General features: G+C 43.7%; 1 protein-coding gene across 1 annotated transcript in view; it reads left to right on the top strand.

The window, feature by feature from the left end:
- The window catches only part of RPS6KA5 (ribosomal protein S6 kinase A5), a 104,203-nt gene that overhangs the window by 41,386 nt on the left and 49,683 nt on the right, over nt 1-13,134 (top strand). The gene's annotated exons all lie outside the window — the stretch shown is intronic.

Genomic DNA, 13,134 nt, shown 5'->3' with positions numbered 1-13,134 from the left:
ATCTGGTAGTCTTTTTTTGCTGGGTTTGGAGCTGTCAGTTCATAGGTCTGTGGTCTGCCAGTGTTGCCAGACACTGTCATCTCTCCTGGTTTTCCCTGAAAGGCTTTCATGCTCCTTTTATGTGGAAAAAGGAGAGATTCACATTTCATTATTATTGTCAGATGCCTTTCTAAAAACACTTGACTGTGCTAATACTTTGCAGTGACTAGGCAAATGGAATGCTATGACTCCTCTTTATGCTAATAATTATAAGTGTATTATTATCTTGTCTCTTTCCCATGTCTTTGTGTCGCTTTTGATAAGCTTAATTGCAAGCTTGTAGAATAAAAGCTTAGTTCTTATTAAATATGTGCATAATATCTAACAGTGATCTCTGACTGTTGGCAGTAGTTGTTAATTATTTGTGAGGTACAGTTTTATCTCCAAATAATGCTTTTTAGATTTCCAAGAGTCAAAATTGCACAGACTTTTCCTTTTTAGAGAACTTAAAAATGGCTGTTTTTTTACTTTAGGTCTCAGAGGTACTGAAAGTCTTTGTTAGAATCAGCAGAGGGGTTTTCTAAAAATAAGTAGCTCATAGTTTCCTCTAGAATATTTGCATTTCAAATGGATTCTGGATTTGGGATTTGAGTGATACCATTTAAGGAGATATGAAATGTTACATTCTGAAGCAGGGAAATAGTACAGATGATGTCACTATATTTCTTTTAAATGATGATGTGAAACTAAGAAAGTAAAACAGGTATGACAAGGGATTAGCACAAAATTGCTGTACCAGTGCAAAAGAGGAGATACAGAGAGGTGCAGTTTTCAGCAGAAAAGAATGATAGTAAAAGGTGTGGCTAGGACCTGGGCTTAGATTGGTGAGAGAACATGGAATGGTATTACTGCATTGATAGGAGAGAGAGAAAAGAATAGTCCCTTGGCCTTTGAGACAAAGCTGAAAGAAACCATAATCTTCCCTCTAATAAGAATGGCATAATAAATCAGGACCTTCTTTAAGTGTCAAACCAGATAGTTTTAGGAAATACACTTCATAAATGTATTCACCTTCAGGACATCCCTTTCCTTGTACTGCTTGTAAATGGAGGACTTGAATAAGCAATAGAGCTGTCAGCTTTTCTCACACTCAGAGTCACCTTTCTCTTTCTCCAGTCATTAAATGAAGCAGTCTTGTTGCTTGGTCATTTACTGTTGGTTCCTCTGAATCTAATCCATCCTGTTTTTAGTATATACCTTCAGAAATCTCTTCACTGAATCATATTTTTTCCTCATATTCTCCTTCCCATTTGAAATTTGTTTTCCCTGTCAAAAGAAGCGCAACATTTCTAATGTCTCTTTTAAGGAAAAAGGAGTAATTGCAATTGTATTCTTTGCTTTCAAAATCAAAGAAGTTGTTTGCACTTGACAACAGTTTTCATCTGTGCCATTGTAATTCATCTACTGTACCTAAACATGGTTAGGATGACCCTATTTACACATAGAAATTGACATTTCATATTGTAGTCTCCGTAGACAATCCAGCATTAAAATTCCTTAAAATTGAGCACTTAAAATTCACATTACAAAAGATACTTAACTTACACTTCAGAATTCGTGTGCTTATAAGAGGTGAAATGTGCCTGCATAGCTTTATATCTGTTTTCATGCTTATTGTGTAGAACTTGGATAAAATTATACCTGACTTATGCAGGTAGTGTAAGTGCAGCCTTTGCAATTTAATCGGAGCAGTACGCTTTACTTTTTGTTTCTTTCTTGGCACTTCTTCTCTAGCCCATCCTGCTGCTTGCAATAACTTTGCCAGTAAAGAAGTATATTTATGCAAGCGGAATTTATTGTAGCATTCCCCTCTCTTTGGATTGTAATTTTTGAAATGATGTATTAAGATGATTAAGAATGTGTAAAAAAAAATACCATCAATTATGAGCATGTACTCGATTTAGAATTCTTATCAGAGGGAATTCTTTATCATGTATTTATAGATTTCAGATGATTTTTTTTTAGGGATAGATGCCACAACACCCTAGTTCATATGTTCATTTATCCCTGCTTTAATCTGATGGTTGTTAAATTTTCCAGGTACCTGAGCAAGTATAGAACTAACAGCAGTTGTTTATTATAAAAGGAGTGTACTTTTTTTTGGCTATAATAATTATGGCTGATTAATTCACTATTCAACAACACAGAAACGGGAAGCTGTTTTTCCTAAGCACTGTTTGAGTGAAAAGAAGCAAATGCCTGTGACTTCTGTGAAAACAGAAACTTATTGATTCCTGCCTGAAGCATGAGTATGAAGAATGTGTTATCAAATACTGCCTTTGTTTTACAATCATTATGTAAAAATGCTTATAAGACGCAAGAATTATGGTTCCAGGCTGAAAGCAGTGTGGATTTAAGAGCTCTAAAGCGTTTTGCACTACCACTTCAATAAAAAGTGAAGTTTGCTTTGTACAAGTGAACTGGCAGCTGCTGTTGCCTTTGTTTTATCTTTAAAAAGAGTTCTCTGTGCTTGTATTTGCCTTCAGAAGCAGCAATGACCTGACTGAAATAAAGTAGTTGAATAAAAGTGAATTTTTTACATGGGATAGTTCAGTATCACAAGGTGTTCTTGTTTGAGTAGTTTAACTATAGAATGGGACTAGGCAAAAGACTCTTCAATCTCATAATACTGTTTTTAGTGTTAAGTTTTAGGGTATTTTTATTCTAATCTCTGTGATGAATTTAAGGCTATTTCTGATTTGTAACTCTCAACTGAATTGCAAGTAAAATCAGCCTTATAAAGGGACTTTTTTTTAGCCTTGTGCTTTCATGCACAAGGCTGAGTGCATGAACTCTCAGCTGAGTTCATGTTTAATTTGGCTGTAGAATATATGTGCATGTGACATTAATATAAATTATTATAAGGGGCACAGGGAATTGATAGGACTAACAAACTGTTGAATCTTCTCAACTGCTGTTTTGTTCATTGTATATGTGCAAAGCACTTTAGTATTTGCTTTGGGTTTTTTTGCTTCAGAGTCTCACTTCCAGTTTACCTTTTTAAAGTACCAAACACCCCTATGTTGTTTGAGGTTCTTTTGCTTTCTTATTCCTCATATGGTATATTTACAGAACCTTGGATTGTTTTGGTAGGAAAAGTCTTTTGAGTCCAACCATTATCTAACTCTACTAAGTCCAATGCTAAACCATGTCCCATAGCATCACTTCTGTGGGTCTTTCTAAACACCTCCAGGGACTGGGGACTCAACCACTCTCCTGGGGAGTCTATTCTAGTGTTTGATAGCCCTTTCAGCAAATAATTTTCTTCTAATATCCAATTTAAACCTCTGGAGCAACTTCAGGCCATTTCCTTTCATCACTAGGGAGAAGAGACTGACACCCACCTCCTGCAACCTCTTCAGGGTGTCATAGATAGCAATAAGCATTCCCTTGAGCCTCTGCTCCTCTAACCCCAGTTCCCTCAGTCACTTCTCATGAGACTTGTTCTCCAGACCCTTCACTAGCTTTATTACACTTCTCTGGACACACTCCAGTCCTTCAATATCTTTCTTTTAGTGAGAGCCTCAAAACTGAATGCAGTACTCAAGGTGTGTCCTCACCAGTGCTGAATGTAGGGTGATAATCACTTCCCTAGTCCTGCTGATCACACTATTCCTGATACAGGTCAGGATGCTGTTAACCTTCTTGGCCACCTGGACATATTTCTGATTCTTGTTCAGCTGGGTTTTTCTTTTAAATACCTCCAGGTTTCTGTTACATCTGGTCCTCTCTGATACTGTAAATCTGACATCTCTTAGGCATTTATTTTTCTTTATATTTGCTTTTGCAAAAATAAATTTTCAAAAGCTTATGGTGGCAGCTAGTGGAATTCTTCCCACAGCTGGTACTCTTAAACCTTACAATTCTGCCTCCATTTGAAGTAAGCATTTTTTTCAGGTTTTGATTTGTGTATGAGTCCTCTCTTCTCTCTTATCAGAGGATGATGTTTTAGAAAAGGCTTGCAAAAATCAGAATTTCGAGAAGAACCTGGTACAAAACATTCATCTGGAATGACAGTAGTTCCTACTTGCATTCCTCCCACACAATAGTGTTCTGTTTCTGAATTATATTTTTTTTCTTGTAGAATTGAGGCTGGGGTTTTTTTTTAGTAATTTGCTTTACAGATTCATTATCAGGGCCTGTTTTAAAGGGAGTCATAGGTAGCTTGACGTGTTTTAAAGGCAGGATTGGACGTGGCACTTAGTGCCATGGTCTAGCCTTGAACTCTGTGGTAAAGAGTTGGGCTTGATGATCTGTGAGGTCTCTTCCAACCCTGATGATACTGTGATACTGTGAAAGTTCCTTACAGAAGTGCAGTTGAAGACAAACCATTGTAGAAATCTGAAAAGGGTTTCTTGAACCTCTACTCAACATTAGATGAGGGCACAGCCTTGCACTGAACTGTAATTTGGGACAACAGCTGTAGAGGTTGAGTGTTTAACTGGTGTGCAGTACCAGGTTTACCTGCTCTTGCTCACTCTTCTTAAATGCCATTTCTGGTGGGAGCTGCTGTCAGGCAGATAGCATTCTTGCTTGAAAAACTTAGTAGGCAGGTTCTATGTCTGTTTAGAAAGCACAGTCATTTGCATGTCTACCTTTGGCATGAGGTATAGTAACCAACATGATATTTTTACTTAACTGGCTGCTTAAGTGTGAGCATCCACCAGGATAATTAATTTCAGATGACCTTTCATGTTATAATTTTTTATTCTTGAAATTACATCTCAAACTAGTGAACTTTTGATTTAACATATTACAACTATTGTTGGTCTAGGCTAAACCTTTAATGTTGTACTGCTTTCTTCATTATGATGTTGTCAGATGCAGCAGAGCAGTCTTACCTTGTGTACCACTAAACATTTTTTTCCTGCCTTTGTTCATTCTCCTTGATCTTCTACAAAGATCTTATTTTGTACTGGATAGACATTGCAGCTACAGAAGCAACAGTCTTACACCAGAGAGATCTTTTGTGTGAAGCTGGGGTTATTTAGCCTGGAGAAGAAGAGGCTCAGGGAGGACCTCATTGCTGTCTACAACTATGTGAAGGGAGGCTGTAGCCAGATGGGGGTTGTCCTCTTCTCCCAGGCAACCAGCAATAGAACAAGGGGACACAGTCTCAAGTTGTGCTGGGGGAGGTCTAGGCTGGATGCTAGGAGGAAGTTGTTGGCAGAGAGAGTGATTGGCATTGGAATGGGCTGCCCAGGGAGGTGGTGGAGGCACCGTCCCTGGGGGTCTTCAAGCAAAGCCTGGCTGAGGCACTTAGTGCCATGGTTTAGTTGACTGGCTAGGACTGGGTGCTAGGTTGGAATAGATGGTCTTGGAGGTCTTTTCCAGCCTGGTTGATTCTATGATTCTCTAAGCTGTACTCTTTCTGATATGGACAAAATACGTCTGCGTATCTTACCAAAAACACTTAAAAAACCATTTTGGTTTTTTTTCTTCAAACAACAAAATCTCAGAGTCAGGCAGCCTGGTTTGCCTTTTAATGAAACAGGTTTTTCATTCTTCATTTTAAAATCTACATCATGTCTTTGAACCATGTGAGAGCTTCTCTGTCAATTTTCATATGCCTTCCTAAATCGAGACGATAGCTATTGTTGTTCTAGAGAGTTAGAATGATGACGAAGGATATTGCAGCATTTTATATTTGAGGTAAATACCAATAAAATAATCTTCAGACAGAATGATCTCTAAGATTCACTGAAGGCACAGGGTCTGTTTTGGCATGGAATTTAGGCTTTCCTTTCTTTATTTGTGATTTTTGTGAAATGCAAAATCTGTTTAGCAGGCCAGCTTTGTAGTAGCACCTCTGTGTGACCTCTACAACTTCGCATGTAGACGTCAGTTCGTGACAGTGTTTTTCAACTTACCTTATGGTCTTAGTTTTCTCTTTAAACTTAGGAAGGGCACTTGCTGAGTTGGTAGCCAATAGACAATTTGCTGATAGCTGATATATGAGATAGTGTGTGTGAAACTGCACTCTGGCTACAACAACCCCATGCAGAGATACAGGCTGGGGTCGGAGTGGCTGGAGAGCAGCCAGACAGAGAGGGATCTGGGGGTACTGATTGATACCCTCCTGAACATGAGCCAGCAGTGTGCCCAGGTGGCCAAGAGAGCCAGTGGCATCCTGGCCTGCATCAGGAGTGGTGTGGTCAGCAGGAGCAGGGAGATCATTCTGCCCCTGTACTCTGCACTGGTTAGACCACACCTTGAGTGCTGTGTTCAGTTCTGGGCCCCCCAGTTTAGGAGGGACATTGAGATGCTTGAGCATGTCCAGAGAAGGGCAGTGAGGCTGGGGAGAGGCCTTGAGCACAGCCCTACGAGGAGAGGCTGAGGGAGCTGGGATTGGTTAGCCTGGAGAAGAGGAGGCTCAGGGGAGACCTTATTGCTGTCTACAACTACCTGAGGGGAGGTTGTGACCAGGAGGAGGTTGCTCTCTTCTCTCAGGTGGCCAGCACCAGAACGAGAGGACACAGCCTCAAGCTGCGCCAGGGGAAATTTAGGCTTGAGGTGAGGAGAAAGTTCTTCACTGAGAGAGTCATTGGACACTGGAATGGGCTGCCCGGGGAGGTGGTGGAGTCGCCGTCCCTGGAGCTGTTCAAGGCAGGACTGGATGTGGCACTTCATGCCATGGTCTAGCCTTGAGCTCTGTGGTAAAGGGTTGGACTTGATGATCTGTGAGGTCTCTTCCAACCCTGATGATACTGTGATACTGCTAAAATCTTCAGCAGCATAGTTTCTTCAGCTTTGCAGTCTGTTTCTAGCGGAACTTTAGTCCTTGATTAGTTTCTCAAGGGGCAGCAGGACAGGAAGACTGGTCCCCGCATTAGTGCAGCTTGGAGCCAAGAGTGGCAAGCAGGACAGGCATGGATTAGTATGCTGACTGACCAATGATGCAGCGCCACCGGGTCCAAACAAGATCAGAACAAGTCTAGTGACAGTAAGATAAGCTCAGACAACAGTCCAGTGGTTATCAGATAAGCTTGTCTTGAGGAGGGAGGCTTGAGGTCAAGCAGGATTTGAAGTTGCTTGAGGATCAGTGACCTACGCAGCCAAGTACAGGCATCCCTGCAGCACATTCTGATAGAAGCATCTTCTAGCTGAAGGTAGAGGTGGCCCCTGACAAGCTTCTGTGAGAGTACTCAGCTGTGTTGTGTTGCATTATATGTTGCAGTTGAATGGACAAGAAAACTATTTAATTTGGTAACCTGTGAAACTCTAGGTGGACCTCTGTCACTTGCCAAGTCTTAGTTCTGGATGCATAATATATTGTTTCTAGCCTTACTGTTTGATTTTGCATATTTCTCAACTAATTACTTTTTCTTCAGTGACATTGTAGAAATAGTAGAATGATTCAATGCATATTTGGGAATTTACAGAAGTATAAAATCATTGCAAGGGATAATTTTAAATGTTGTTCCTTGTTAAGTTAAAAAAATTGTAAAACTATAAAATAGAAGGTTCATTTTGGGTTTTTTTGTTCCCGTTTTTCACCCTGGCACACCAATGACACATACTAAGCTTGCCATCAACCAAAACCCTCAAATCCTGTTGTGTGGGGCGGTACTCCTGCCTCTTGTGTCCCAATCTTTGTGTTGACCTCTAATTGCAGGGAAGATCAACCCCCTGTGGTTTCCTTCATTGGTTGGTGTACTCAGGAAACATTAATGACTCCAGGGATGAAGATTCTCCTTGTGTTTCTTCTTGTAGTTTGTAGTATCCAGCAAGCAGTTGTTGGAAATCATGACTTCTACAATACCATGCCTGGCTGAGTAGATGAGGGGAGAGCGGTGGGTGTTGTCTTTGGTGACTTCAGCAAGGCTTATAATGCTGGCTGAATAACAGAGCTCAGAGGGCTATGATCAGTGGCACAGTCTATTTGGAGGTTCACAGCTCATGCTGTACCTCAGAGATCAGTATAGGATTAAAGCTTGTTTAGTGCCATAGTCTAGCCTTGAACTCTGTGGTAAAGAGTTGTGATACCTATTCACAAGAAGGGTCGTAAGGAGGAGCTAGAAAACTACAGGCCTGTGAGCCTGACCTCAGTGCCAGGCAAGGTCATGGAACAGGTCATCTTGGGTGCCATCACAAAGCACCTACAGGACGACCAAGGGATCAGGCCCAGCCAGCATGGGTTTAGGAAGGGCAGGTCCTGCCTCACCAACCTGATCTCCTTTTATGATCAGGTTACCTGCCTGGTGAATGTGGGGCAGGCTGTGGATGTAGTCTACTTGGACTTCAGCAAAGCCTTTGACACTGTCTGCCACAAGAAGCTCCTAGCCAAGCTGGCAGCTCATGGTTTGGACAGATTCACTCTGTGCTGGGTCAAGAACTGGCTGGATGGCAGAGCTCAGAGAGTGGTGTTGAATGGTGCCACATCCAGTTGGCAGCTGTCACTAGTGGTGTTCCCCAAGGATCAGTGCTGGGCCCAGTCCTGTTCAATATCTTTATTGATGACCTGGACGAGGGGATTGAGTCCAGCATCAGTAAGTTTGCAGATGACACCAAGCTAGGAGCAGGTGTGGAGCTATTGGAAGGTAGGAGAGCCCTGCAGAGGGACCTGGCCAGGCTGGATGGGTAGGCAGAGGCCAATGGGATGAGATTGAACAAGGCCAAGTGCAGGGTTCTGCACTTTGGCCACAACAACCCCAAGCAGCGCTACAGGCTGGGGACTGAGTGGCTGGAGAGCAGCCAGGAGGAAAGGGACCTGGGGGTACTGATAGATAGTAGCTGAAGATGAGGCAGCAGTGTGCCCAGGTGGCTAAGAGAGCCAATGGCATCCTGGCCTGCCTCAGGAACAGTGTGGCCAGTAGGACAAGGGAGGTTATTCTTCCCCTGTACTCAGCACTGGTCAGACCACACCTTGAGTACTGTGTCCAGTTCTGGGCCCCTCAATTCAAGAGAGATGTTGAGGTGCTGGAAGGTGTCCAGAGAAGGGCAACAAAGCTGGTGAGGGGCCTGGAGCACAAATCCTATGAGGAGAGGTTGAGGGAGCTGGGGGTGTGCAGCCTGGAGAAGAGGAGGCTCAGGGGTGATCTTATTACTGTCTACAACTACCTGAAGGGGCATTGTAGCCAGGTGAGGGGTGGTCTCTTCTCCCAGGCAAGCAGCAATAGAACAATGGGACGTAGTCTCAAGTTGTGCCAGGGTAGGTATAGGCTGGATGTTAGGAAGAAGTTCTTCCCAGAGAGAGTGATTGGCATTGCAATGGGCTGCCCAGGGAGGTTGTAGAGGCACTGTCCGTGGGGGTCTTCAAGAAAAGACTGGATGAGGCACTTGGTGCTGTGGTCTGGTTGACTGGCTAGGGCTGGGTGCTAGGTTGGACTGGATGATCTTGGAGGTCTCTTCCAACCTGGTTGATTCTATGATCCTTCTATGATCTATGAACATCTTCAATAACCTGGAAAAGGGAATAGAGTATACTCTCAGCACATTTGCTGATGGTACAAAACTGGGAATAGCAGCTGCTGCACCAGAAGATTGTGCTGCCAGTCAGCAAGACCTGGACAGGCTGGAGAGCTGCGTAGGGAGAAGTTAATTAAGTTCAAGGGCAAGTGTCCTGCCCCTGGGGGGGGAAATAACGCCATATACCACCACAAGTTAATTATTAACTTGTTGGAAAGCAGTTCATTGGGGATGGACCTGGAACTTCCTGGTTGATCACAGGCTGACCATGAGCCAGCAATATGGCCTTGTGGCCGAGAGGGCCAAATCTGGTTTAGGATGCAGTAAGAAGTATGTGGCCACCTGTTGGAGGGAGGTTCTCCTTTCTTCTCTGCCCTTGTGAGGCCACATGTGCATGCTGTGTCCAGTTTTGGGCTGCCCAGTTCAAGAGAGACAAGGAACTGCTGGAGAGACTCTAGGAGAAGTGTACAAAGGTGATTAGGTAACTGAAGGATATCTGCTGTCAGGATGAGAGACCTGGGACTGTTTGGTTTGGCAAAGACAAGACTGAGAGGGGATCATATCAGTACTTATAAATGTCTAAAGAGCAGATGTTCAGAGGATGGGGCCAGTCCTTTTTCAGTAGTGCCTAGTGGCTGGCAAGGGATGATGGGCACAAACTAGAACACAGCAAGTTCCATCTGAACTTGAGGAAAAGCTTTGTTACCTTAATGGTGGCAGAGCACTGCAACAGTTTGCCGAGAGAGGTTGTGGAGTCTTCTGTGGAAGCTTTCAAACCTGACTGAACACACTTTTCCTGTGCAACCTGCTCTAGGCAAACTTGCTATGGCAGGGAGATTGGACTAGATGATCCCCAGAGGCCCTTCCAACCCTACCATTCTGTGATGACAAGTGAACTTCCTGAGAGCCAAAAGCACAGCCTCCCTGCAGATCTTGCTTTAGAATCATCGAATCAACCAGGTTGGAAGAGACCTCCAAGATCATCCAGTCCAACCTAGCACCCAGCCCTAGCCAGTCAACTAGACCATGGCACTAAGTGCCTCATCCAGTCTTTTCTTGAAGACCTCCAAGGACGGTGCCTCCACCACCTCCCTGGGCAGCCCATTCCAGTGCCAATCACTCTCTCTGTGAAGAACTTCTTCCTAATATCCAGCCTATACCTACCCTGGCACAACTTGAGACTGTGTCCCCATGTTCTATTGCTGGTTGCCTGGGAGAAGAGACCACCCCCCACCTGGCTACAATGCCCCTTCAGGTAGTTGTAGACAGTAATAAGATCACCCCTGAGCCTCCTCTTCTCCAGGCTAAACAGGCCCAGCTCCCTCAACCTCTCCTCATAGGATTTGTGCTCCAGGCCCCTCACCAGCTTCGTTGCCCTTCTCTGGACATGTTCCAGCACCTCAACATCTTTCTTGAATTGAGGGGCCCAGAACTGGACACAGTACTCAAGGTGTGGTCTGACCAGTGCTGAGAACATAAATGAGCAGTGTACCATCTTATGCAAGGATTGCGATACTGTGATGTCAAGTACATTTTAGCATCTGCTTTTAATTTCTGTTCCATGTGATCCCTTCTCCAATTGCAAGCCTTGTCCCTGAGCAAAGACGACATTGTTTGGTTTTGTTTTGTTAGTCTCTTGATTTCATTATCACATGCTGGGCACAGACGTCCTCCATCAGAGAAGAAAGCTTTGTTTATAAATACTTCTGACTAACAGTCAAAATGACCAGTTTTCATGTACTGGGATGTTTATTCACTAAATAGAATACAGAAGAAAGTCTTTGTGTTGATCATAACCTTTTGGAATTGGTCAAGTTAGTTTGACAATTTTGGAAACTTTAGAGACTGAACTTCTTTTTGTCATGTATATGATATGCAGGCTACTTCCACCTTACTGCTGAGAAGCATTTTCGTTGGAGAATTAATAGGCTTTACTGTTAGCCCTGAGTATTTTATGGAAGTTGGAAATACAAAAGTAGCTCTGTTGGTTTGCATGGTATGCATTTGCATGAAGTGTGCTTAAAGAGAAGAACGAAGATATGTGGCACTTTACTTAAACTATGGTTTTCATCAGTTTGATTTTTCATCTATACCTAGATGTTAGTATGAAGAATTTAGCCATGCAACAAGTAAGAATTGTTCTTGACTTTAAGTAGAAAGGTCTTATTTGTGTTAAAAATCTCCTTTAAAATTGCTATGTGATTTCAGAGTTCCTCCAACCGCAGTTAAACAATTCTCCTTTTCTTACTAAGTCATTATGTTTCAAAACCTTCATAATGATGAGGTCAGATTAAGTGAATGAAGCAGTTTATTTTGCTGAAGTGCAAGTATGGATGAGCATAGGAATCTCATAAGAATGATGTTGAAATCTGTGGAAGAACCCATCAAAAACATGCAGAGTAACTGTTAATTTCCTCACGATAAAAACATGCTGAGGCTACTAGGGCTGCAGCCCTGCTTGACCTGCTGTTCACAAATAGAGAAAGGCTGATGGGAGATGTAGTGGTCGAAGTGTGGCCTGACCAGTGCTGAGTACTGGGAAAGAAAATAACCTCTCTTGTCCTACTGGCCACACTGTTCCTGATACAGGCCAGGATACCACTGGCTATCCTGGCCCCACTGCTGGCTCATGTTCAGCTTACTGTCTACCAGTACCCACAGGTCCCTCTCTGCCTGGCTGCTCTCCAGCCACTCCATCCTCAGCCTGTAGCACTGCTTGGGGTTGTTGTGGCCAATGTGTAAAACCCTGCACTTGGCCATGTTAAGTCTCATCCCATTGGCCTCTGCCCACCCATCCAGCCTTCAAGGTCCCTCTGCTGGGCTCTCCTAACCTCCAACAGATTGACACCCGCTTCTAACTTGGTGTCATCTGCAAACTTACTGATGCTGGACTCAGTCCCCTGATCTGGATCATCCATAAGGATACTGAACACGACTGGGCCCAGCACTGATCCTGGGGGACACCACTAGTGACAGCTGCCAACTGGATGTGGCAACAGTTCGCCACCACTCTGGGCCTGACCCTCTAGCCAGTTTTTGACCTGTATCAGAGTGAACCTGTTTAAGCCATGAGCTGCCGGTTTTGCCAGGAGCTGCTTGTGGCAGACGATGTCAAAGGCTTTGTTGAATCCGGGTAGACTACATCCACAGCCTGCCCTGCATTCACCAGGTGGGTCACCTGATCATAAAAGGAGATCAGGTTGGTGAGGCAGGACCTGCCCTTCCTAACCCCCTGCTGGCTGGGCCTGATCCCTTGGCCATCCTGTAGGTGCTTTGTGATGGCACCCAAGATGACCTATTCTATGACTTTGCCAGACACTAAGGTCAGGCTGACAGGTCTGTAATTTTCCGATTCCTCCTTCCAGACCTTCTTGTAGATGGGTGTCTTATTGGCCAGCTTCCAGTTTTTGAAGACCTCTCCAGTGAGCCAGGACTATTGATAAATGATGGAGAGTGGCTTGGCCAGCTCAGCTGCCAGCTCTCTCAGCACCCTAGGGTGGTTCCCATCTGCTCCCATGGACTTGTGAGGATCCAAGTGTCTCAGCAGGTCCCTTACTACTTCCTCCTGGATTACAGGGGGATTATACTGTTCCAGTGCTCTGTGACCCTTACAGTAAAGAAGTTCCACCTTGTGTTGAGGTGGAACCTGTTGTGCTGCAACTTACACCCATTGCTCCTTATTCTAAA

Source organism: Pogoniulus pusillus, chromosome 1 (genome assembly GCF_015220805.1).
Source record: "Pogoniulus pusillus isolate bPogPus1 chromosome 1, bPogPus1.pri, whole genome shotgun sequence".
Taxonomy (NCBI): domain Eukaryota; kingdom Metazoa; phylum Chordata; class Aves; order Piciformes; family Lybiidae; genus Pogoniulus; species Pogoniulus pusillus.
Note: the sequence above shows the minus strand (reverse complement) of the source record. Positions and strands in the feature narration are given on the sequence as shown.